This window comes from Argopecten irradians, chromosome 2 (genome assembly GCF_041381155.1).
Source record: "Argopecten irradians isolate NY chromosome 2, Ai_NY, whole genome shotgun sequence".
In the NCBI taxonomy this organism is placed as follows: Eukaryota; Metazoa; Mollusca; class Bivalvia; order Pectinida; family Pectinidae; genus Argopecten; species Argopecten irradians.
In genome coordinates, this window is record NC_091135.1 from 28,285,753 (window position 1) to 28,313,385 (window position 27,633).

The 27,633-nt window shown below is 35.9% G+C and overlaps 1 protein-coding gene across 6 annotated transcripts in view; it reads right to left on the reverse strand.

The window, feature by feature from the left end:
- Positions 1 to 24,421: 24,421 nt before the first annotated feature.
- LOC138315025 (zinc finger CCCH domain-containing protein 10-like) overlaps positions 24,422 to 27,633 on the reverse strand; it is a 133,829-nt gene continuing 130,617 nt past the window's right edge. For all 6 annotated transcript variants that reach the window (XM_069255743.1, XM_069255741.1, XM_069255744.1 and 3 more), the window contains one exon: positions 24,422 to 26,833. The gene's annotated coding sequence lies outside the window, so the exon portion shown is untranslated. The remainder of the gene's footprint in view (positions 26,834 to 27,633) is intronic.

A 27,633-nucleotide genomic window follows, 5' to 3' on the forward strand; every position in this document is an offset into this window, starting at 1 on the left:
ATCGTGCTATATCTTGATATAAAACGATCTTTCACAAAGCATGTGTGTTGAAAATGTCTATATTTTGTTTTATGGCGTATATATTAATGAGATAAGTATTTATTATTTATGTATACTTGGCACTACATAGATCCCCATGACAATTTTAAAGACCGATGGAGTAAATTATAAAATCTCTAAATATGAACAAATAGATTCGGTTGCTGATAATAATGCTTGGATAAGTTTAATGTGCTTAATCTTAGAATCAAAAAGTTATTACTGATAACAATGTACTTATATTGAGAGACGATGGAAAGTCCCTGGAGAGTAATTTATATATATGTAAGTTACCTCATGTGTCACCTCGAACTCGCGGCAAGAGGTTGGGATTGGCAGTATATATCAGTGATAAGGCACATTAACCACTCGGCCGGTGTGGTCAGGGGGATGTAAAAGGTAGGAAACTTAAGTATGTAGCAGAACAGACATTACATTTAAATTTCGTGATATAAGAGGTATCTTCGGAGAAAAGTTCGATGGGATATATATAATAAAGGATGTATACTAAATTTCTCAACACCAAATCTTTCTTGAAAATATTTTGAGTGATGTGAGTTCAGAAATAGACGAATACGGATGTAAACTACATTTCTATAATTTCATTTTATGTTTTTGCCTTTGAAAGATACAAATGTTTGAAAGTATAACTATTTATAAACCCCCCAAAATATACCTCCATTCACATTATGAATTCTATGCTTTTGACAACATGTCATAAAACCTTTATTTTTAAAGCCCAAAGTTTACAATTGTTTGCTTTATTTTGTTCTATTGCTATATATTTGATATTCCCATTAACATTAAACTGTTCGAACTACATTACATTGTGAAAAAAGTCAGTATTTAAATTCAAACTTTTAAGTACTACTAATAACACATTGTAATGAACCTCCATAAATGCACAGCGAAAATGAATATGCTGTATCTAAAATTAAAAAAAAAAAACCGGTAAGTGTAAAGTTTGAAAAAAGAATCTGAAATTATATTTTTAAAAAAAAATTGCTTTTTAAATATAATCTATATGACAACTATCTAAAACCCAATGATATAAATCATACAAAACCTGGTGTAATGACAGTTTGATATGTTACAGTGTTGACGTGTACAATTCAGACGAACACCTTCAGAAAAGCAGGGGATTCTACTACAACGGAGTTGGGGGTACTAATTTCCCGGGGTATCAGCTAAGCTTCACTGCGCCGCTATCTGTGACCAGAGTCCCTGGTGTATCGCCATGAGCTGGAATCCCGATGATCAAGACATGTCGGGGGTTCACGAAAACTCTCACACCAGACACTACCCCAACCTTCTCTCATTATAAGTGTAAATACCTCTACAAATGTTACTAATACACATTTATATTTGTCACATCGACATTTTTACAGCTACGTAAGTAACTAATTTAGTAAATTGTCGAGACATTGATACGTAAGTATTGAGAAAAGCTTTATTGCCACCATATACTTATCTTATGGTAAATGAAAGAAACTAGCATTTTCATTTATAAATATTTCATTGCGTTAAACATGTTTGGTCAACTTAGACTCATTGGTTTTCGATAGATAATGAACAAAATAACTTATCAAAATCTTCGCCCAGTGATGATTAATTGATGGACTTAATTTGACATTCATTTGATAAGGTGTCATTCATTTGACATTAGACTGATTAGATCAATATTAATAAGTAGATATTTTCTTCTTAACAGATGGTTTTTAATTACTCCAAGTAAATTTGAGTTAAGGTTTGATACTCATTAGTGATTACACTAATATTACAATGTAAATTATCTAATTTCTATACTTCAAGAGTGCTTTTGTTAGGGTACAGTTTGTAAAATTAAATGAATAAGCGTTTAGGACACTACAAAAATTACACATAATAAGATACGACAGACCGAAGAGATCATCCCAGACGTATCGCACATGTCCAAAGTTTTATCTGTATCTTCAAATCATTGTTTATGTTTGTTAACATTCTGAGCGGCCTTAATATTTAGTTGTACTTATTTGTGGTCTTGAACAAGTGGGCAGATCGTCTCGAAAATTTTGACAATATTCTGTCAACACTGTTATGAGTTACTTCTTTACCTTATGAAAAACAAAAAATAACATTTTTAATATTCTTTTACATTCACAAATGGAATGATAGATTTTAATAACACCATATATTATAAGGCAAACAAGCATTTTTCTGATTATGTGTCAAGATCAAGTGACCGCCATATTAAAATTCTATACATTTATTGGATAACAAAACACCACAATACGAAAAGAAGAGTTCTACAAAATTTCATCGTGATCTTTTAAGAGTGTGATAAAATTTCCAATGTAGTTATAGTCGAACAGTTTATCTCCTGTACATACCCGAAAAGGAGAAAAGTACTTACCCCATAAATGATGACGGCATTCTATTGATCTATGTTTAGTTGCTATAGCTTCATACGTGATGTTTTCATACGATCTCTACACCCCTGAGCTATCTCATCGTAAAACTGGAGGCAACAGAACAGAACAGGTAATTTAGTCCTTTTATGAGCATCAAAAGAGCCGTAATAACGGTACACTGTAGTTGACTATGTGGCTTAAGTTGGGTAGTTCGCTCTCTCTGTAGTCTTCAAGGAAATCTTTTGCGGTCTGTGTATAGGTACCAAATATTTTCAGCTGAGCTGGTTGCCATCAATTTCACTAAGAGAAAGTAGTAGATTATCGTAAGTTGATCGGAACCCCTGGAGTATCGCGGATGGCTAATAAGCATACGTAACAGTTTCATCAATACGACTTTGAAGACGGCCAAATAATTGTAATTCCCACTTTTCCTCAGATAATTCATAATTAGGACAGTGCTAAAGCACCAGGAACAGACTAATATTGGTTTTTAATTTGTTGATTAACAAACACTTTCCATTATTTCATGTTCCGGGGGGAAAGTTTTATACTATCAGTCTGTGGATATAACGAGAGAAAGTAACCCCTGATATCCAATTAGACACTTTCTTTCCAATGCAACAGAAAACGCAAGTCTGCAAGCTAACGCGGCAGTCGAACCCAGAGCAAAACAAATTAATTGACTACGGTCGTAGCGAAACAAGTCGTTACAAAGTGTTACGAGAGTTACCTCTCTTTTACCAATAGCTGTACCTTTACAGTACAGTTTTTATCCAGTAAACACCAAGGGATACAATACTTATAATAGTATTTCGATTTGTCGACGTAAAATTGTCTTCGGGAACACTTTGAACAATTTTGGGTGAGTGAGAATGTGTCATACTGTCACAATTCCCCCCTGCAGGTTTGGGGAACCTGCAGTCGCTATTAATAAAAGGCGACTAAATTTTGGACATTATCTGTTCTCTACTTCCGAACTCACTTTCTTCCTTTTTCCTTAATTTAGGATCTTTTCTTTTCTCATCTTCCTAACTAACTATGTTCTTCCTAACTATCTCCCTTGACATCGCGGGCCCTGCAGGTAGGACATTAGGATTGTACCTGCTGCCCCTATTGCTAATCCAATAATATTAGACGTCGGTATTGAGAAACTTCTGATGGGCAATACCGACATCTAATCTCGGAAATCTATTGAATTGAATGATTGAATTATTGATGTTCAGCGTTGAATGTCGGTGACGGATACATAAACATGAAACATGGCTGGAATGATGATTAAGTTTACAAGAAATCCTATGCTGAACTGGCAAATGGCCCAGGAGTATTTTGTAAACCACACTAGAAGATTGGTTGTTCTCGACACGCTTGAAAAGTATAACGCTATCAGAGTACACCCCTTCGTACAAGGTAAGTCATTATCGCAATCTTTAAACAAACAATTACTTTTGAATTTTTTATGAACTTTTCTGACATATAAAAATTCACAGAGACATCTTAAAGCTATACTGTACGAAGTTCATGTGAAATGATGGATTGCGTTATTTCAGATGAAATACCAGCGAAAACGGCAAATCGCACCACGAGAAGGAAATGATATAATTTTAGGGAGTTATATTGCGAAATGGGATTTTAGAAGAAAGAAATGCTCTGAAGAAATGAGTAAACAATATAAACAAAACTGGTTTTTTTTCTCTCAACATAAATAATTTTTCAAAGAAAAATGATTTTAAAAGTGATAGATCGCGACCATTTAGGGTCGAGGAAGCCTTCCATCCGATAAACTCTCTTCACGACTATATAGCTAGAGCCCAATTAACAGGAGAGCGGCAAATATATATAATGGTTTGCATATTGTGTCAAGGATTAAAGTCTTTCTCGAATGTTTTGAGAATTTTGAAAATAAGAAACAAAAATCGTTTGTAAGTGAACGCATGGATTTTGATATCAATTAAGCCAGATCCGTCGACAAAAATGTCGATTATACATGTAGCCATCGTACACAAAGTTAATCAAGAAACAGAATTTCCCCAGTATCATGGACACATGGGAAGGTAGATCGAATCTTGTCACACAAACGTTTAAGATTTCAACACCTTTGCTTCTCAATTTTCTATAGATTTGAATGGCTAGTATATGCCTAATAAGAATTTCCGTATTTATCATTTCATTCCATAGAACGACCCCACCTTGGCCCACAAAGTATAGGCTCGCCGTGTTACATTTGTGTCATGAACCTTATAAGAGCAATAAACGGCCGCTCAATAATAGGAATTTCAACTATCAACTAAATTAGCCAGCTTTGGTCAAACGGCCCTCGTTGTTGTTTTGACAGAATCAACAAACTGGTGGGTTGGAACTAGGAAGTTGGAGGATACCTGGAAATGGACAACTGGACAAGCTATGGACAATGGTATTCAAATATTAGAAGATTCGGGTGATGCAGACTGTGTTGGATTTTGGATAGGGTATCTGTCTGACAGCCAATGTAACTGGGGAACACCTTTTATTTGTGAGAAGTGACTGTTATTATCATAGCAGCATAAGGTGATCAGTAAAAGGTGAAACCGTCTAATTTTCGCGGGTTACAATATTTCTTGATCAAATTTTATACACAGCTTCATTCATCGTATCTCATGGTTTTCGATAGATTAATGAACTAAAATAACTTATCAAAATCTTCGCCCAGTGATGATTAATTGATTGACTTTTTTGACTTCATGACAATAACAACAACAATGATAAGGTGCAGGTGTTATCATTTGATCATTATCTTGGATTAGATCAACATTAGATAAGTTTTTGATATTTTCTTCATTAACAGTGGTTTTTAATTACTCCAAGTATGATTTTTGTAGTTAAGCTTGATAATCATGTGATTACTCTAATTTTTACAATGTTAATTTCTAATTTCTATACTTCAAGAGTGCTTTTGTTAGGGTAAAGTGTGAAAATTAAATGAATTAGCGTTAGGGACATACAAAAATTACACATATAATTATAGCGACTGACCGAAGAGATCATCCAGACGTATCGCCATTGTCCCTAAGGTTTATCTGTATCTTCTATATGTGTTCATTGTTTATGTTTAAGTTAACATTCGTGAGCGGCCTTAATATGAAATTGTATTTGTTCTTTTTGTGTCTTGACAAAGGGGCAGATCGTCTCGAAAATTTGACAATATTCGGTCAACACTGTTAGAGTTACTTCTTTACCGCATATGAAATACAAAAAATAACATATTTGAATATTCTTTTACATTTCACAAATTGGAAGATATGTGGTTTTAATAACACCTATATTATAAGCAAACAAGCTTTTTCTGATCATGTGTCAAGATCAAGTGACGCTATTTATATTTATACATTTTATTGGGATAACAAACACACAATACGAAAATAAGATTTCTACAAAATTTCATCGTGATCTTTTAAGAGTATTTCTACATCTATCGACAGTTATCGCCGCTTTAGAATTTCTGAGAAATTTCCAATGTAGTTATAGTTATCGAGACGTTTTTATAATTAATAAAGTATTTCTAAAGAATAGACCAAGTCATCTGGTATTTCATGCATTTTATTGCGGTTTTTGTCATGTTAAAAAGTCTATTTTATATACATTGTGTAAATAAATAAAAACTTTTCTACTGGATGGTAATGAGGCTCAGTTCTATATTACTTTGAACCTTACCCCTCGGTTTGCGATTCTCCTGTCATACCCGAAAAGGGAGGAAAAGTACATTACCCCATAAATGATGACGGATTCTATTGATCTATGTTAGTGTTACAGCTTCATTACGTGATGTTATGCTATATGCATACGTTAACAGTTTTCATACGACTTTGAAGGACGGCCAAATAATTTGTATTTCTCCACTTTCCTCAGATAATTCAGGTTAATTAGGTACATACTAAACACAGGAACAGACTAAGATTGGTTTTTTTAATTTGTTGATTATAAACACTTTCTCATTATTTATGTTCCGGGAGTTACTATCAGTGCTGTGGATATAACGAGAGAAAGTAACCCCTGGGATATCAATTAGACACTTTTCTTTCATTCATAAGAAAACAGTCAAATGGAGATCAAGCCCTTTCTATTAGTGACACGACTAGTGTTTATATTTAAAACAATGACGTCATTATTTCAATTTTTTCCCTATTCGTTGTCGTATTCGTTATGTATGAAGTTGTAACGAAGCTGTGGTGCGCTTCGTTGCTATATTTTCCGGAAATTATATTAACCGGGACTTTGGCGGCAATTTGCTGGGCACGAGATCTCGGGACTGCGCCGAGGCTTTCAGTTTTCTACCGGGCCTTGAGAGGTGAGGGTTGTGTTTTTGAAACCTATGTAATTTTTATATATTTGTCGCCCATCCTTTCCCTAATTTGCTGTTATCGTATAGTATGGAAATGCATTAACATTACTGTGTGTGTATTATTCGCTGTCAGTCGATATTTTTGCTATATTTTTGAGTTTGAAATACTTGTGAAATTGTGCAATGTCGGACTTGGCATGTCTCGCTTTTAGACGGGTTTCGATAGTATTTAAAAGTCTTCACTCTTGTGTTGAGAGCCGTTGGTAGGCTGGAAAAGAGTGGGAGCCTCCTGTGTTGAGTTTCGGGGTTAACCGTTAAGGAGATATTTTGAGAATCTTTGCTAGAGAACGGCGTTTGTGAAATTGGAGGTTAAACTATCGATAATCGGCCCGGTGTGTAGCGCCACGTGCTCGGTCTTTCATTGATGGGTAGGAGTTAATTCTGGTAGCGAAAACGTGAGAATATTAGCAGCAAAATTGTCCATTTCACAGTACTTCCCACTGAGCCACGCGGGTATTTTCTTGTTGTCACCTTTACACATGTTAAATGAATAATAAACTGTTAAATGAATTTGATGTCGTCCATTGTCCATACTCACTAGTACCATTGAATATTGTAGCGAGACATAGGAATCTGCAAGCTAACGCGGCAGTCGAACCCAGAGCAAAACAAATTAATTGACTACGGTCGTAGCGAAACAAGTCGTTACAAAGTGTTACGAGAGTTACCTCTCTTTTACCAATAGCTGTACCTTTACAGTACAGTTTTTATCCAGTAAACACCAAGGGATACAATACTTATAATAGTATTTCGATTTGTCGACGTAAAATTGTCTTCGGGAACACTTTGAACAATTTTGGGTGAGTGAGAATGTGTCATACTGTCACAATTCTCCCCTGCAGGTTTGGGGAACCTGCAGTCGCTTTGGGGTTGGAAAATATGCAGTAAATGCTGCTTCCAGGGCTGAATTAGGACAATATACACTAGACTGTTTCATTAATACTCAAGCATTGTGTTATTTGGCTAGAATATCACAAGATGACATTAATAATCTTGTAAAAGAGGCTTTGAAGGTCAGTCAAAATATTCATGAAAGTGGATCATATTCGTGGTATTCATACGTATCAAGTATTATCAACGAAAATAACATCACATTTGACATTAAAAGGGGAAAATTCAGTAGGAAGGCACAGGCCAGATTAAAACGGTCGTTAAAAAGATTCATACATGGCAGATTTGACATTATTTTCTCAAGCAAAATGCAGCTTTTAGATTGTAGTAATAAGCTATTTCTATATAGTAAACTTAAACAAAACTATAAAGAGGAATATTATCTCTCTTTGCAAAATTTTGAATATCGAAAATTGTTGACAAAACTTCGGATCAGCAATCACAACCTAGAAATTGAAGCTGGTAGGACAAAAAAGATACCTCGCCAGCACCGGTTATGCAAATTTTGCAATATTGTAGAGGATGAAGCTCACTTCATCCTCCAGTGTACAGTAAATTCTACTGAAAGAAAAAGTTTCCTATCTAAATACAACATTAATTCTATGTTCACAGACTATGAAAATTTAATAAAGTTATTGTCATCTAATGAACCACAACTTCTGCAGGATTTGGGCCTCTTCATTAAAAAGTCGTTTGAACTGAGGAAAGCTTGCTGAATGCATAAGTTGTTCTTGTTTTATTGTTATTGTGTTATACATGTAATGTTATCTTTGTAATTTGCTATCGATCCTTGTTTGTGGATGTAAAATGCAAATAAATGAATTGAATTGAATTAATAAAAGGCGACTAAATTTTGGACATTATCTGTTCTCTACTTCCGAACTCACTTTCTTCCTTTTTCCTTAATTTAGGATCTTATCTTTTCTCATCTTCCTAACTAACTATGTTCTTCCTAACTATCTCCCTTGACATCGCGGGCCCTGCAGGTAGGACATTAGGATTGTACCTGCTGCCCCTATTGCTAATCCAATAATATTAGACGTCGGTATTGAGAAACTTCTGATGGGCAATACCGACATCTAATCTCGGAAATCTATAAGAGTCCTCGCTAATTCCGCTATTTAAATTGGGCGGAAGTTTGACGCTTAATTACGGAGTGAAAAATTACCCGAATGTCATAAAACATGCCTAGCGTGAAATAGTAGTTATCCATGATCACATACAGCTATAATAAGTGATATGGCCCATAGCAATCATGTCCAGCACTGAACAATCTAGGTTAAATCATATTCCAATATTCGTTACTTTCGGTTGATCAAAATATAGCACGGTGGTAACTAAGGTTGTGTATATGCATGGAAACAAATATCTTGTATCACTTTTGATGAATTCTGGAAATATTTTAATACAGCAATACATCCGTTACCATTCCGAAATTTGTAACTACCGAGTAAAAATAGCGACAAGATAGACTTACAAATAGCATCAGTGACGTTTTGTGTTTTGGATTTTCTTTCATGAGATGGAAGGTTAGTGTAAAGACAACATGAACTTTTGAATTGATATCAAGCCGATTTCTGCGCCGTGTGAATCCTGCCTCGATTATTTGAGGTTAGACAGGACGTAATGATCAAATGTGTCTCGTCGTGCTATACCTCTAACATTGTTGGAATACCCGAATTGCATGATCATAAAAGGCGACTAAATTTAGGATTTTATCTTTCGTGGTCTTCCTAACTGACTTTATCTTTCCAAATGTCTCCTTTGACACTGCCCCTGTGAGGAAGGCTTTGGGTTAAAAGTGGTAGTTTCTGTTCCTGCGTAGCGCTCAGCACACAGGGAGTAGGGCGACTGGTTCGTCCGTTGTTAGTATAATGTGACCGGGTTGGGTGTGTTGCTTGGTGTCTTCGTCGGCATGCTTCAGTGATATATCAATTATAAAAAGGACAACAGTTCCACTATACAAGAAGACACAACACGAACATAACGCAGCCTCCCAAAACACGAACCTCGTACTTCACACACGCTTCACACTGCACACATATGAGGCCGTCCAAACAAGCAAACAAACCCTTGACATCGCCTCACTTTTGGCCTTGAGTTAAGCGTTCGCTCCTGTGAGGGAGGTTCTGGGTTTTGTCCCTGGCCGAGACACACCAAAGTCTATTAAAGTGGTAATTTCTGTTCCTGCTTAGCGCTCAGCTTAGGCAGTAGGACCATTGATTTGCCCGTTGTCAACTGAAGGCCAAACGTGAGGCGGTGTCAAATGAAACATTAGAAAGAATAAAAGAAGTGAACAGATAGAATCCTGTTTAGAGAAAAGGACCCTAAAAAGTTGGGAAAATATCATCAGTATTTTTCAACTTCAATATTTTTTCCATTTTGAAAAGTCTTGGAAAAAATATATGATTTTTGCAAAATGCCTCCATATTTTACAAGATATTAATATTATTAATATCATTGTCGTAGCTTTTCACATCATTTGGAGTTATTAACTTCATTAGTGCTTCTTGGTATTGTGGATAATGGATATGAAGATGTGTTAATTTGTTTTATTCATAATGCCAAAATGTTATATATACTTTTGTAAATTAAAGAAGAAAATTGAAACCTACAGATTGGAAAACACTTATATTGTATTATAGAAATGCATGGTTTATATGCTCCAAATAAATAATATATTATTCTAAACTAAAATTGAAACTTTTTTTGACTTCTGGAATAATTCTTTAAGTAATGAAATTGGTATTCAAGGTGTTTTTTTCAGCTTGGTTTAATTTTTGCTTGTGGCATAACTAGCATTTTCTGCTTTAAAAACTTTTTTTTTTAAACTACATGTATACTATAGCTGGTTATGCGATGGAAGAATCTATGTTTATGCTTATTTGTGACTATGTATTTTTTCCGTCTTTTTTTGTTACCTGCTTAGAGTCCTTTGAATATTGTTTCTTGATATAATGTGGTTATTAAGGTAAAACGCTGTTGGGTTTTTGTTAAATTTATTTATAGAATATGCCATACAAGATTTTACCCTTAAATGCTAGGTGTTTTCCTTTTACTGTGTTGTTTACTCCGATAGATATAATATCTTACATGTAAATGATGTAGACGGCTTGTGAACAAATGGGATTGAAAGTTCTTCCTTTTTATCATCATTGATCAATTGCGTATATGTATGAGGTCAACTAGCGACGCTACAATATAGGTCACTATTCTAGAAGCGTCAACTGAATTATCATGTTTAAATACCACTTTTTATAAAAAGTATATTTTCATTTTTTACATTTTCAGCATTTTTTATCTGCTGTACGTACGTCATCACCCCCTGTGTATAATGTTAGCATTAACTCTCTACCGGTGTAACGTTGAAAACGGACCCCGAATGCCGTTGAAAATTGAACATGCCGTTGAAAATTGACAGTGTCTAGGGTCAATTCTCAACGGCAGGTCTGTTGAAAAATGACCGTTGAAAAATGACCTTGGCAAACTATCAACGGATGGTCTTTTGAAAAATGACCCTAGTACATTCACATATATAGATAGCTGTTGCACAAACATGATTCTCGAAAGCGACCCTTCTGTACTGGTATTTAAATTACGTAACTACCGCGATTTGAATTGAAATTTGGTATTGTAACAAATACCTCATTTAAATATTTTGGGTGCTTGTATGTTTATTATGGAGAATACGGTACTAAAAAACTTACATTTTTCTATAGTCATTTTGTCCGTCCGTGTAGATAATGTTAATTTAATTGTTCTCAAACTGAGGAAATGCTATATAACACTGAGGTATCGTAGTAAATAAAAAGGAATTGTTGTAATCAACTGCATGCAAAGTTTGTTCTATGTGTTGTTCACTTCCGAGTATCAGTGGATAGTGTTACAAAACTATAATTATGGGATATTATTAATTTGTTTCTTAATGGTTTTTTATGATTATATTTTCGACGATCTTACGTTTGTCAGGTATTCAGTAATTGTTAATATATATTTATTCCCTGCAATACAAGAATACATGTATTATATATCTGCGTATGGATCAGTTATGTTGTGTTCTGCGTATATTTGTGTTTTGTTGTTGTGTTGTGTGTTGTTTGTTGTGTGGTGTTGTTGTGTGTTGTTGTGTGATGTTATATTGTGTTGTGTTGTGTTGTGTTGTGAGGCGTGTTGTGTTGTTGTGGTGTTGCGTGTTGTTGTTGGGTGGTGTTGTGTTGTTGTTGCGTGTTTGTGTGATGTGTTGTGTTATGTGCTGTTGTGTTATGTTGTGTAGTGTTGTTGTTGGATGTTGTTGTATTGTTGTTGCGTGGTTGTGTGTTGTGGTGTGGTTGTGTGTTGTGGTGTGATTGTGTTGTGTTGTATGATATTTTGTTGTGATGTTGTGTCGTGTTGTTGTGTAATGCTGTCTTGTGTTGTGTGGTTGTGTGATGTGTGATGTTGTGTTTAGTGTGATGCGTTGTTGTGTTGTGTGATGTTATGTTGTGTTGTGTGGTGTTGTGTTGTGGGGTGTTGTGTTATTTTGTGTGGTGTGATGTGTTGTTGTGTGGTTTTGTGTTGTGTAGTATTGTTGTGTTGTTGGTGTGTTGATGTGCTGTGTGATGCTGTTTGGTTTCGTGGTGTTGTGGTGTCGTGTTGTGTTGTTGTGTAAAAACGAGTTCTTATGGGGTCACTTTTCAACGGGGTCTATTTTCAACGGGTCGGTGTAAAAAGTGCGTTTAAAGTTCAGTTTTCAACAGTTTTCGGGATCATTTTTCAACGTTGAAAAATGACCCGAGGTCAGTTTTCAACGGGAGTCCATTTTCAACGTTACACCGGCAATCGAAAACATCACTTTTTTAAAAACATATCTCGGTTGACGTTAAAACGTGGGTCAGTTCTGTGTATGTGTGTGGAATCGTTTTCACCTGATAATTTTATCTCGGCTGAGGTATGTAGACTACTGAAACTTGCGGGCCTCTATAAGGCAATATTCTTGACAATTGATGTGATTAGCTGTATATATAGTCTGGAACATACATTTTTATAAACAAAGCGTTAGAGTTTGGATCAATGTTTTTTTCCATCTTATTGGGTAATATTTTCTCTTCAGAAACTCTTAAAAAGTCTGAGAAATTACCATTGGAGGTCAAGATCTTCACTCGAATGTAGTTTTAAAAAAATAAATGGATGTATTATCAAATAGAGGTTTCATTGTCTGTGTATTGATGAAGATTAACAACTCAGCTGTAAGGTTGTATTCTATCTAAGGGAGTGCTACAGCCGTTATGTAACGACCTTGAGGAAGTGTTTTATTCATTCTCATGTTGAGGCTGCAGCTCTGGCATAGTAACACTGACAGTCAGTAGAAAATCGGGTGTTGGTTGAGATATACTGAAATATCGCGCTGGCGGATAATATAATATCGCGCTGACGGATAATATAATATCGCGCTGACGGATAATAGAATATCGCGCTGACGGATAATAGAATATATAGACGGATATAGAGGTTACAAAGTGAGTGGTTGTTGGATATGGAATTTATTTCACACGAGTGAGTTAATTTTCAAAAGTTACAAAAGTCACGAGCTCTAGGGAGTGTCTTTTATAACATAAAATAACTTGCAAGTGTGAAATAAATTCCATATCCAACAACCACTCGTTGTGTAATCTCTATATCCACAAGTGGAATATCAATATACCAGTACATTTATACAATGGCCCAAGAGTGGAATAACACGACGTATTGTGGAAGAAAATAAAATATCGTGTTGACGGATAATAGATTATCGCGATGGAGACTGGAATATCGCGCAGACGGATATAGAATAGATACACGCCTCTTACAAGCATTTCTTCAATCAATTTATTTCCTATATGCTTATATATTCAAATGTGAAACTCCTATCATAGTCAATAACAAGAAACTAAGAACAAAGTAATCCACTAATTTGGAGATATTGATAAGAGCCAGTTCTAAAGAATATGCGATTTTACAAACAAATCACTAGCTCCTAAACATTTAGATACTAGTTTTGATTTAAAAAAAAACGCCATGGTTGATAAACAGCACTCTTTCTTTACATCCAACGTCCAATATAAAAGGGAGTGGGGACGACTGGCTCGCCCGTTGTCACCATGATGTGACCAGGTTGGGTGCGTTATTCGTCATCTTTGCATAGTAGTTTGTTTCATTGATATAGCACTTCAAAAAGACGCCACACAAAACAACTGTTTTCTCATTTGTACATGCATTCACAAAACGGACAGCTCATCTGAAATATATTGGGGGTGTGGGTTCCTTCTTTAGATTTTCATAGAATGCTAAGCAATACAAATCACCCAATGAGACACACATCATAGTTTGTGGTTAAATGTGTCGAAGAGATGGGACACCATATGAGAACCAGCAACTAGTACTAGACAGGTTCAGCAAACAAATACAGCTACTGGTACTAGCAGGTTAACAAACAGAACAAGCTACTGGTACTAAACAGTTTCAGCAAACGGAACCAGCTTCTGGTACTAGACAGAACCAGCTTCTGGTACTAGACAGGTTTAGCAAACGGAACCAGGTACTGGTACAGCTACCGGTAGTAGACAGGTTCAGAAAACGGAACCAGCTACTGGTACAGCTACTGGTACTAGACAGGTTCAGAAAACGGTACCAGCTACTGGCACTAGGTAGGTTAACCCAACTGAACCAGATTGAAATGAACTGTTCGGAATATTAGAAAGATGTCATGAAATTATGAACTTAGTAAAGCAGACAAAATGATGTCATATAAAAACCCGTTATATACCTGTCCTTGAATCCTATATTAAGTTAAGGCTGATGAACGACGTATTGATAGGTTTTGGGACCGGCTTTTAGATAATTATTTTGCTGTAACTATAACAGCCGAGATAAAAGTCGTTATTACTGCCCCGGCGGTAATGGCTGGTGTACACACTCATTTCGCCCTGAGGAATTATTAGAGCTCGGGGAGCGTTATCTAGTCTTGATCACGCTGTCCATGTACGCTAACTCTGGACTCTAATCATCTTATTCAGCATTTTTTTTCGAATTGTCACAATTATTTTCCTAAAATTTGTTTTCCGAGTGAAGACGGCGGTTTGATTCCTACTAAAATTTACTGCGAAGAATTTTATATCTAATGTTAAAGTCCAATTACAGTTTGATTACGTCTCTAATGTCCCCCGGGGTATCGCCCCTGGATCAGCTATCTACAGAGACAGTAAATTTAAATATCTGCTTATATAATTAGTTTCCATGGAACCCGGGACGAAGATGGACGTTATATCAGCCTACTTTCCAAGTTTATCCATGGACGACCTCTCATGTATGTAATGTAACTTGCTTGCGTATTTTGGGAGACTGCAGTATGTTCGTGTAATGTCATTTTGTAATAGTGAAACTTTTGTCCTTTTTATAGTGCTATCTCACGGAAGCACACCACCAGAGACACAGACCAAGCACTTCTCAACCGGTCACATTATACTGACAATGAGCGAACCAGTCGTTCTATGCCATTTAATTTAAGCTGAGCGCCCACAAGGAGCAGAAACTACCTGTACTACTTTTATAGACTATGGTGTGTCTCGGCCAGGGGACAAAACCCAGAACCTACCTCATAGGGGCGAGCGCTCAAGTGAAGTCCAATAGTGAGGCGCTTTTAAAGGAGACATTATGAAGAGGAAGTCAGTTAGGTAATACAATGATAATATTCTAAATTTAGTCGCCTTTTACGATCAATGGGACCAGCTTATAAAATAACAAACAACCTGCCAGCAAAATAAACAACAATGTTGGTTTGGTTTGCTTTCATGAGGAAGTTGTCTATTTTGATAAAATATCTCAATTTTTATTTTCAAATACGGACACCCTTGTACAGTGTATGTAGTAAGCAGGTTATTATGGACATCGTGCACAATACACCACGTGATCTGATCATAGTTACATTGTAAGCCTACCAGTGTTAGGAAAGCACAACAAGGATTGTCAGCTTTATCGACGACAAGGTCTCTTCAAATCTAAATCAACTTTGGTAATTTCATCATTTTGAATGGGAATAAAAAGGCAACAATGTAACCACAGTGGATATAAAAAAACTTGAGTACTTTCTAAGCAGTATCGCCCAGTTATCATACCTCATATGGGTGTATCATGGTCTATCTTCAGTCATTATAATTATCGTACATTGAAGAGTTGATATAACGCGTGTCCAATTCTTTTGTTATTTAATAAAACATATGTTTCATTCAAATGAATTAGTTACGCTGTGAAGGAATCATTTCGCCCTACCATTACTCAGCGTTAAAAGTACCGGACCTTCCCCATTAAACTCTGATGCAACTGACGACAAAAGACTAGCACCAGCAAGGAAAGTATATCCACTGAGGAAAAAGTAATACAATTACACGAGTAAGAATCGTGAAGGTCTATACATTGGTTGTAGGAGAAAATGGGGAATTGACAAGTAGAATCAGGAACTAATACATCGAACAAACGTCGTTGGACAGCTGTTTAAATGTTTTGTTTTTGTTTTGCTCCGTTTTTCTAGCATTTGTGTTTGCTTGAGTGAAATACAGAAAACCGGTAATCATCAAACGACTTTGCTAATGATAGGAATTATATTTTAGAGATGTTTAAAGGTTCAAATATGGATGAACTAAAAGTCTGCAGAGTTACGTCTATGTGCCAATTACAACACGAATATACAGACTATCTACGTTCTGTATGTGTGGACGTAGACCTAATCCCTAACCATTACGACAAAACTTTACAAAACAATATGTCATATTAAACTGATTGTCGTCATTGGCAAACCTAAACAGTGTATGGAAAAGTCCATACGCTCATATGTTTATATTTTACTCTAATCCATTAAAACATTGAAATTATACCATGTCTGCAAATCCCGATGGTAGATTACTCTCCTACAGAAATATCTATTTTTAATGTGATATTTATCTTTTGTCGCACACAAAAGTATCCTCCTGACCAATTTGTATCGCCTGCTGTCCTGGTTCAGAAATTTTCGCCGAATATTTGTCAAAGAAGATGGATTAATGAAAGGGAAATTGTCAACGTTCTGTTTGTGAGGAATCGAGCAGACGGCCTGAAATCTAATATGGCAGATAGAAATAGGTTTCTTGATGTGATGATTTTGATAAATTGACTCTTGGGGAAAATCTGAACATTTTAGGCAACTTAAGCTTTGTTATCTAAATTGGTTTTCATGTGGCTACTGTGTCAATAAAAGGATTGTTTGGTGTTGGGAGGATTGGACAGTTATCGAAACAAAACAATATTTCCTGAACGGAGTATATTTTTGTAATTATTTTCTTATCGATCAAAATCTGTAAAACACAAGACAATAGAGTAAGTTAGTACATACACTCTGTATGTATTGGTCTGGACGAATAACCTCATACCAAGGAATAGTCTGCTGAATAGTGCAACTATCTAAACCACACTAAGAGTCATTGTTGACATTTGCAACTATCAAAACCAAACAAGGAGCCGATTCTGATACTCGGTTATGACTGTGAGTTAAACTTAACAATGTGATTTAATTTTAAAAAATATCTTTTATTTAGTGTATGCATCTGACCCCGATCAGAGTACCGCTATCGGTATACTATATTATTGCTGCTGATCACGAAACTCTAGCGAGGCCGAGTGTTAAAGGTTTAGTCGGCGATATAATCCAGGGGACGGTTATGTCACCTAAGTGGTTGCTAGGGAAGCGTATGGTTTTCTGTGATTCCTTCTCGGCGTCGTGATGAAAATAACAGATTTCATATAAATATTTCATTAACACGCACGATTTCCTCATCCATAAGTGTGTGTTCCTGACTGTGATAGAGGCTATGATAAGTTGTAATCAGGAAGACACGTCTTTGATTCGCGGGTTGTACCGGTGTAATGTAGGAATTGGAGGCTCGTGACAGATAAAGCTGTCATATATGTACGATTGGTAAGCGCCTTTACGGACCTGTTTAGGAAGGTGGCCATTTGTTACCTCACTAAGTAGCGCTCGTCAGATAATTAAAAGGTAGCGCCATGTAATTGCTGCTCTCTCATACGATGATTGATCGACTCCTAGCAGGCATTACTTTTGATCAGCAGTCATTCCATCTGTGCTATCATATAATGCAGTAAATATTTTACAGATTCGAAATGATCAGTATTTGAATTTATAATTTATAATATGGTTCCTGTGTATAACGGAACATCAATAGTCTGGACAGGTTCGGTCTTACTGTGAACTAATTTTTCTATAATGCACTACTCAATGTTTTCGATGAATGGGAATATACTGCTTAATATAAACAAAATAAAGGATCAAGGGTTTGATGAGAAGACATTTTCTACTTAATGGCCGTCAGCCAACACTCTCAATACAAACCAAGGTCAAGTAAAAGTAGTGGATGTTAGCAAGATGCCTAGAGCGAATATACGTATGTACCCGGCCGCCTTTCGGCCATATTGCAGCTACAAGATACCCACCAGATATGAAATATAGAACACTAGCTATAACATAATACCCGGTATAAACATAGAACCAAAAGTAATTTCAGCGGAATAGATGTTATAGGATAGCATAGCTATACGCATAGATGAGTTAGTTTGTTCAACAAAATGAAGGTAGTCTTTTTTTATAAATTAAATAAAATAACAAAAACAGCACGATGAAATGGCATTTTATAACCTAATTGATAATTGCTGCATCAGTCGATTTCCCGTGATCGTTTGTTAAGAGTATTTACCGTAGCGCAGGATGACGCAATAGCGAATTTAATGATCTGATCAAATTTAGATGAATATATGTCTGACAAAACTTAATTTCTGACGTTCGTGACTTGGAGCAGACCGTCGTGATACCTGACAATTTCTACTGTAAAGCCGCTGACATGATCAACTAGTATCAGCTTAAGTTTTTTTTCAATTCAATATTTTCATTAGAAGAATGTCTTTTTGGGGGGATTGAAATCCTATCAGAGCTGCCAGTGAAATATAAAGTACACTACGTATACTATGATGTGCTTGCCGCAGACTACCAGAGACAGACAGCCAATCTGTTATCTGTTTTCCTCAGAGACACGGCTATCCTATCTTTATGTAACAACCCATAGAATTATGAAGATGACTAATCTTTATATCTGATATTCCCTTTAAAGTATAGAATTCATTTTTCCTTACACTGACTTCCGAGTATGTTCTTTTCTTGTTAACTTTATTTCGACCTTCATCCACAAATAGGAATAAGGATCAAGGAAGTGATACAATTACCGTTTGCTCAAAAGTCAACACTCTATTCGAGGTCTTCTTTTTAATATTACGTAAACAAACTTCATAGACTACATAGATGACTGACATGGACCACAGGAAATACAAGAAATATACAAGCTTTGTGGCGTTGTTACCTCCAATCCGGCTAGAACAATTAGCATGTCATTTACCCTGTATCTGATTTCAATCATTATGGTGGTTCAGAAAAGCAAATGTCTGATAGTTAACATGATGTAAATCGATTTAGATCGATTCGGCTTCATTGCATTGAGTATGTCTGTGCTATTGAAGCTATGAAGTCCAATTCACCAAACAGTTACAGTATCCAGGGTGGATGGATGAGTACCAAAATAAAACACTTGTACTATTCTTATCAAGTAACCCTACATTTCAGTTGAGTCCTATCTATAACCACTCTATATTCCTAGTACACGTTTATATATCTTGGCGTGACACCGCCTCACATTTGGCCTTATGTTGAGTGCTTGCCAATGTGAGGAAGGCTCCAGGTACTGTTCCAAAATGGCAGTTTCTGCTCCTGCTTTACTCTCGGATAACTAGAGTGTGATGACTGGTTTGTTCGATATCGGTAAATGTGACTGGGTGGGTTGTGTGTGATCTGTGCCAATGGTAGCATGCTTCATTCAGATAGCACTATATAGAAAAGGTCAGAGTTTAGCTATGGCAAGGAGACACAACACAAATATACCGCAGCCTCTAAATTCACACACCGCAACACAATGCTCACATGAAAGAACGTCATCAAATGACTAAATGGTCTTGGCTGCTGATAGGACAATAATCTAATAAAAACAGCTATCCCATTCAATATTCGAGAACATGCTCCTGCAGATAATATTTCACTTTTAGGATTTTGTCAATTTAATTTAAAAAACTATTGTTGGCGTCTTTAATTTGTCAATATTTTGTGTGTGTTTTGTTTTAATTCCTTTGAATATTTATTTACCTATTTGCGAGTGCCTCGACTGCGTGTGTACAGCTGTTTGTGCACATCACGCTGTCTATAAATGTGAAGTCATTGTTACAATAAAACTATTCCAGACATGGCGTACGGTTTTAATTGTTCTACTAAACATCTTACTAAGTAATGCAAACTACATAACAACCAAGGTTGCCAAAAACAACGTCCAAAGTGTGAGTTACATCGTCTGGGATAGATTTGTGTGTTGTTCTAAACACTTTGCGCATTCAGGCTTGCTTAATAATTCATTGATATGTAGTCGAAAAACGCATTTACTTTACCAAACGAATTTTCTTGAGAGTTTTCCTTTGAATCCAGTTGAATTGTTATTTTGTATTTTGTAACAATATAAAAATTCGCCATCACGTTGTACAGTCATTTTAATAAATAGAATATACTTTCTGTCACACAAAGCATCATCTATAAAAAAGATAAATTATACCTCGTACAATAAATGTAGACTATTATAAGACATTCGAGGGAAAAGATAGATTATGGTTGGCAGGTTGATGAAGCTTAAAGATGCTCCACCGCCGACAGAGCATGAATGATGTTCATTATTTGAACAATAATTGGTGTTCAATCGTGTGTATGCATGTCTAATTAACACAAAAATTATATATATATTTTTTCATTTTGCCTTTGGTGCATGCGCAATCAGTACTTCATTCCATATAGGATATAGTGCGTCGGAATTTTTTTCGGGATGCAATTAATTATTTTTCATATTTTTAACTTGACGTAGAATTAGAAGCTCAAACTTTTCAATGGTGGTAATGGTGTAAAGTATGTAATTTTTGTTACTGAAGAAAAATGCTAAATCGTCTGCTCCTGTTTTTGATAGTGAAAAAATACCATTTGTCAGCGGTGGAGCATCTTCAACATTCTACTAATAGGCTGGATTATTTATGGACGGCCTATCGTGTATAAAATTTGTTACATGTGTAGAATAAGTGTGTGTTTTGGGAGAATGTAGTATATTCTTGTTGTTTCTTCTGGTAATAGTGTTTGAAAACTCTTGCCCTTTTCATAGTGTTACATCACTGAAGCGTACTACTGATAACAGTACCGAACAGCACACACCATCCGATCATATTATATTGACAACACTTATTGAAAACAGATGTTTCGCACAGTCGTCCCACTCCCTCTATGCTCGCTAAGCATGAGCAGAAACTTTCACTTTTATAGGATATAGTATGCTTCGGCCAGGGGACAGAAACCATAGCCTTGCTCACAGGGAAGAACACTAAACAACTAAAAAATAAGGCAGCTTTAAGTGAGACGATATGAAGATGGCCTGTTCAGAAGATGATATTGGAATCCAAATTCAGTCGCCTTTTACAATTGGGTCTTCTGTAGTGGCTTTCTTGGAATTCATGTCACAAAGACAGACATGAAACCGAAACAGTAGCATACAGTTATAGCATGTTCTCGTTCTTCTTTGACGTTGGCAGTTTACCAATGTAACTCTTGAAACAATCTATCTTATTCTTCTTTAGTATATACTATATCTGTACATTGTCTTCTACTACAATGTACTTCTAAGAGCCTTCTAATTATTTCTTGCCCTTGTCAAAGCTGGTAGCAACTTGACTTGTTAAAAGGGCGCTTATCACCAAACGCTCCATTCTTTGTTTGATTGGTTCTTTGGTATTTTCTAGATCTTTCTTGATGATTTCCAAAACTTACTTCGTTATTTTCTTTGCCCTGATGTATTTTGAACAACACAAATTCTGATTGTGTTAGTCTGTTGATGAAGGATGTGGTCTTCTCTGTTTTTTTTTGGATTACCCAGTTCCTTATTTCGTCAGCCCTTTGCACTTTATTCGATAGTACTCTACATACATTTATTGTACCTCCTACTGACAGACACGTATTGAATGGTTTTATTCTCCGAGCTAGCACACTACAGTACTTTGACTGAAACGTTTTTCGAAAACACTGCAGTACTTTGACTGAGACGATGTTTCACCCAGAAAAACCACAACGTCCAAAAACATTTTCCATTACTTCAAACCCGAGCCACAAGTCATCTATTATTGTATTTTGTGTCGAGTATAATGATTGGTTAGTAGTCTGGCAAATCACATTTTGTGTTGGCGATAATGATTGGTTAGCAGTCCTACGAATCACGGCTGGTGTCGAGGATAATGATTGGTTTGCATACAGCGAAAGTCATTTTTATGTCGACAGATAACAATTGATTACACAAGGAAATCCCGTTAAACCTGTTTGTTTTTTACAGATGACGGCGGTGATAATAGAGAATTAGCCCGGAGATTGACATCGTCCCGAGCTACCAGACCGTTAAACAGGGACTCAACCGTACTTGTCCGAATTTAACTATCTGTACTAGGTCACGTGTTCAAATCGATAAAGTATCGTCAAAAATGAACCATAATTTAAACACCAAATTCACCAAGCAACGGCAAATTAACAAAATATGAAACAATTACCAGGTGTTATAAGATAATGCGCTATTCAGAGTAATCGGCATCCGTTTCATTGATACTGCCATCATCAAACATTGGTAAAATTTGGAAGAAGGATGTTACAGAAAACAAATAATCGCATCAAGTTTATAACGAGTCTATTTACGTCGTTAGAACAACAATTATATCTCCAACAAAGCAGAAATCACAAGGATATTCGTAACGTAAGAAATAGAAAAGTGGAAGGATATGCCACATTGTGCTTATGTTGAAAGCTTTCTTCTACTGCATCAACCTACCATGCTTGTGAATATTACCAATGACTTTATGAAATCAATGAGAAAGCGTTTGAATTCCAAATGGAATCTCCGACTATGCCTTGATATGGGGAAAACGAAATTGCATTTGTTTAACATGTTACATCGAATGATAGATGTCAGATGTATCAAACTGGACACAATATCAATCGATAGACGGAAGAATGGCACGAACTTTACACACTCCTTTTAAACCACCGCCAGTCCTTTTAAGAGGGGAACTTAGTGGTTTAGTGCAGTTCCATGCATACTGACCACTTATCAGTTTATTTTACTTAATTGAGTGTAAGAATGTTCATTTTGTTGTGTTTGAAGAAGATTGGTTGTGTAATTTGATTAGGTCATGTTCCTTGCGCTAACTGTTTATTTGACCACCTTTGTCCCCAAGAAGAGTGAATACATGATGTACAAACGTTATAGGGTTCTGTATCCGATTCGTCAGTTTTATTACAGCTTCACCAAGTTGTATAGCCCACAAAGTTAACCGGCTGTGATCAACCTTAGATATTAATTGAACCGTGTTTTCATTTCCATTTCATGGTAAAGTGATTTGTAAATATTTACACTAAATCTTCAATATAATGGCAACTATTTAATATCAAATCATAGATTGCAGCTTGACATAAGAATTAGGGCTAGAATTAGGATTCATATTTCAAATACATCGTAGGCCGATTTTTGTACTGAGCACAGGGACATTAAACTTGTTTCCTATTCACATCTTGCGACTTATAAAAAGAAATCGTATTAATTGAATCATTATTAAAGTAATTTAATGAAATTGTGAGGTGTATTAAAACATTAGATGAAGGTCTCTTGACATTTATTCTCCACCACCAAGAAATTGTAACACAGCCTGTACTGACAGTTACTAGTTTGTATGTACATCCATGAAATATTGCCTGTTTTCTATTTGGTGTTTATTGTTAAGGTTTTGTACAGTATAGGTGATGCCACACTGTATATGATTGGTGTTTTGTACAGTATAGGTGATGCCACACTGTATATGATTGGTGTTTTGTACAGTATAGGTGATGCCACACTGTATATGATTGGTGTTTTGTACAGTATAGGTGATGCCACACTGTATATGATTGGTGTTTTGTACAGTATAGGTGATGCCACACTGTATATGATTGGTGTTTTGTACAGTATAGGTGATGCCACACTGTATATGATTGGTGTGACAGTATAGGTGATGCCACACTGTATATGATTGGTGTTTTGTACAGTATAGGTGATGCCACACTGTATATGATTGGAGTTTTGTACAGTATAGGTGATGCCACACTGTATATGATTGGTGTTTTGTACAGTATAGGTGATGCCACACTGTATATGATTGGAGTTTTGTACAGTATAGGTGATGCCACACTGTATATGATTGGTGTTTTGTACAGTATAGGTGATGCCACACTGTATATGATTGGTGTTTTGTACAGTATAGGTGATGCCACACTGTATATGATTGGTGTTTTGTACAGTATAGGTGATGCCACACTGTATATGATTGGTGTTTTGTACAGTATAGGTGATGCCACACTGTATATGATTGGTGTTTTGTACAGTATAGGTGATGCCACACTGTATATGATTGGAGTTTTGTACAGTATAGGTGATGCCACACTGTATATGATTGGTGTTTTGACTGCACTCAGTGAACCAACCTCATAGTGCGGTATCACCGTCAATAGGTATAGACACACAAGACCACATTTTAGTTCCAAAATTCTCAATTTTATTCTCCCATTCTAAAATAAAACCATTTCAAATGATAACACAGATATTCTCAGTAGGTATGAAGCCTGAACACATAACATCATGCTTGCATAATAAACATTTTTGTAACTTTATACATATAATCTCATACAAACAGACACTCAAAATGGTGGTTAGAGCACGAAGCATACATTCATACTTTTTTTGATCATATCATGTTAATTACACACAAATTTATATAATATAACTGTATGGCACCCAGTCAGAAATACAAACTCAAAATGGACACTACAATTAGAACATAAACTTATCTAGGTGGTGCTCCTACCATAGCAAGGCCATGGCAGCACAAGCCAAACGTTGTTGGCCAAATCTAAATCCTATTTAAGTGACACTACATGGGGTATCGGCATGTTCTGGCATCAATAATAAAATATATCAATACAGATGTTTACAATTACCAATTTAACCAATCCAAAATACACCAATTATATTCAATACACTAGCTGTAATATCGTATGTGTATTTCCATTCTCTACAAAAGTAAATCCTATGTACATTTGATCATGTGTTGTAAAATTGTTCTGATATAGTATTTGCATTTATCAGCTTAGAAACTGTAATTTACCATATTCGACCAAATTAGTGCCTTCATCCCTATAGCCACCCCTCCACCTAGACCTTTCTTCCAAACTGACTCTACTCCAGAATTGCTATGTTAATTATAAAGATCCAGATCTGCTTTATTTTACATATTTCATTTGAAACAAATTAGCATATTACATTAATATACCCTTTAATTCCCCAATATAAAAGATCAAACTTGTAAGTTTTAGTTAAATAAGACAACACTTGTTTTACTCTATCTCTGAAACACTGGTCTAAATCTCCCCATTTAAGAACATAAAATTATCTAGGTGGTGCTCCTACCGTAGCAAGGCCAGGGCAGCGCAAGCAAAACGTTTACCTATTACTATCATATTAATTCTACAGCACATATAAACTTAATTAAGCACTAAGGCAACCTGTACTAAAACAACTTGTAAATAGATGAATATTTGTAAGTTAGGGTTTTAAAACTAAACTTTTGGCCACAAACATGCATCTGTAAAAACACTTATAATGTCTGTACAATAATGTATTATAATCACATGGACAATCATATCAAACAGATGGAAATTCAGGAATAATTAAATAAAATAGAATATGAAATTCATTCATAGAAAAAAATGACGATATGTGTTATTTTTCTGATTTGTTAAAGCCACCCAGCCACCCAGCCAACCAATCAACCACTTCACTTTTTCCACTCAATCCCTCGTAAGCATTGATCTCATTGGTTAATCACTTACTGTGTCCGACATTATTGGACAACTGCTTGCAAGGCCTTGTCTGATTGGACAATTTCTTACCAGCTATGACCTGATTGGGTAATATATGTCCAGCAAAGACCAAATTAGGCCTTATTGGCCAATCCCCAGTATCAGCATTAAAGTAAGTTGAAGGTCAATTTCTTATGATATGACCCCTGAAGGAACACGACCATCTTATTCTAGCATTAAGTTGAATTGCAGTGTTTATCTGAGGGAGCCTAACTGGCCATTCTGACAGGTCATTGGAAACAAAGACAGAAAGTGACATCTTACTTTATGAAGTTATAACAAAGTTCCCAGAATGTAGTCGACTGATAGGCTACTGGCTCACGAGTTTGACGCCTGAGGTGATAAGTTGTACAGAGATGTCTGATAATGTTATTGCTGAGATTGACATTGGCCCAAATTGATCAATACCATGCAAACCAAAGTCTATGTGTGAACCGCCAATTCAAGCTATGACTGTCTTGGGTTTTACTGGAGTCAGCTCCCTTAGTCCACAAGTTACACTGGCAAATGTCGAGTGAAGAAAAACTTTTTATAACGTTAAGTTCTGATATTGAAGCCGGATGTTTTCAAGTTATCCCCTCAAAACAACTGGTTTAAATACCAGTCTAACATGTAATCGATGTTGTCAAGAGCTTTAGGTTGGGTTCATGTCTCATTTCTGTATATTAAATTACAATTCATGATGTTACCTTCTTTCTTTATCAACAGGCAAATAATTCGACTTTATTGGCAGCTGTAATGCCTCCACCTTGATACTGATACTAGTGATATGACATTTAACTGAACCCATCTCCAGTTCTAGGAATTGTCACCATTTTGCACTTCAAATAAGCTTGAAGGTCACTGTAAATTTTGTCAGCTTTCTTTAATAGGACCTGACGACTCCGCTGAGAATTTTGCCGCCTCCTGATCAGTACTATACATCACCATGGAGATGTGCCCCTGCAGCAGCTGTCATCTCGACCAATAGGTGAGGTTTGATATCAGCCACCAGCTATCCATCTTTGGCCCCGAGTTATAGTGGATCTGAAAGTATACAACCAAAAAGTACATTAGACCAAAATCAGTTAATAACTACACATAAACACCAAACTCTACATTTCATAATTTACCATTTATATTTTACCTTTATAGCTAACTGACCACTTTTTAATCAGAGCCTGATGCTTTATCATTGGAGTTTTGAACTTCCAACCATCAGGTAAATGGCTAGCTTGGTAGAAAATACCAACCTATCAAGGTAGCTGCTGATTTAAAACCTAATGTTTAAATCTTATCATTCAGCTTTAACAGCAAAGTGTCAGCAGACCATTTGGAAAACTTATTGTACCAGTCTGGAGGTACACTAGACTCTGGATTAGACAACTGCTATTGGGTTTGTACACTAACAATAGGCATATAATGATTGACAAATCACATTTGACGTCTGGTGTAAAGATCAAGGTCAGGGTCATGGAAAAACGGAAATTGACGTTAGGGACAAGAAAGATTACAAGGATATTGGAGACCATTCGGAGACACCAGTTTCAGGACTTGTCCAGATTGGAAAGACCATCTAATATTACCAGACACATTTACCAATATTGACTTCACATTTTGCATAATTGATAAATCTCAAAGAGCCTTGAATCGAGTACCATGCATAATAGATGATCTAGATACATCATTGGTTAATTGTGTTCAATTATTCATCCATATTTTTCAGAACTTCTTACGAAGGTTACCTGACTGTAAAACCATGCCTTGGTGGAAACACCTGCTATGATTTTCAGAAACATTATATATATATATCTTTGCATACTTTTGTTGGCTGGGTTTGACATGTT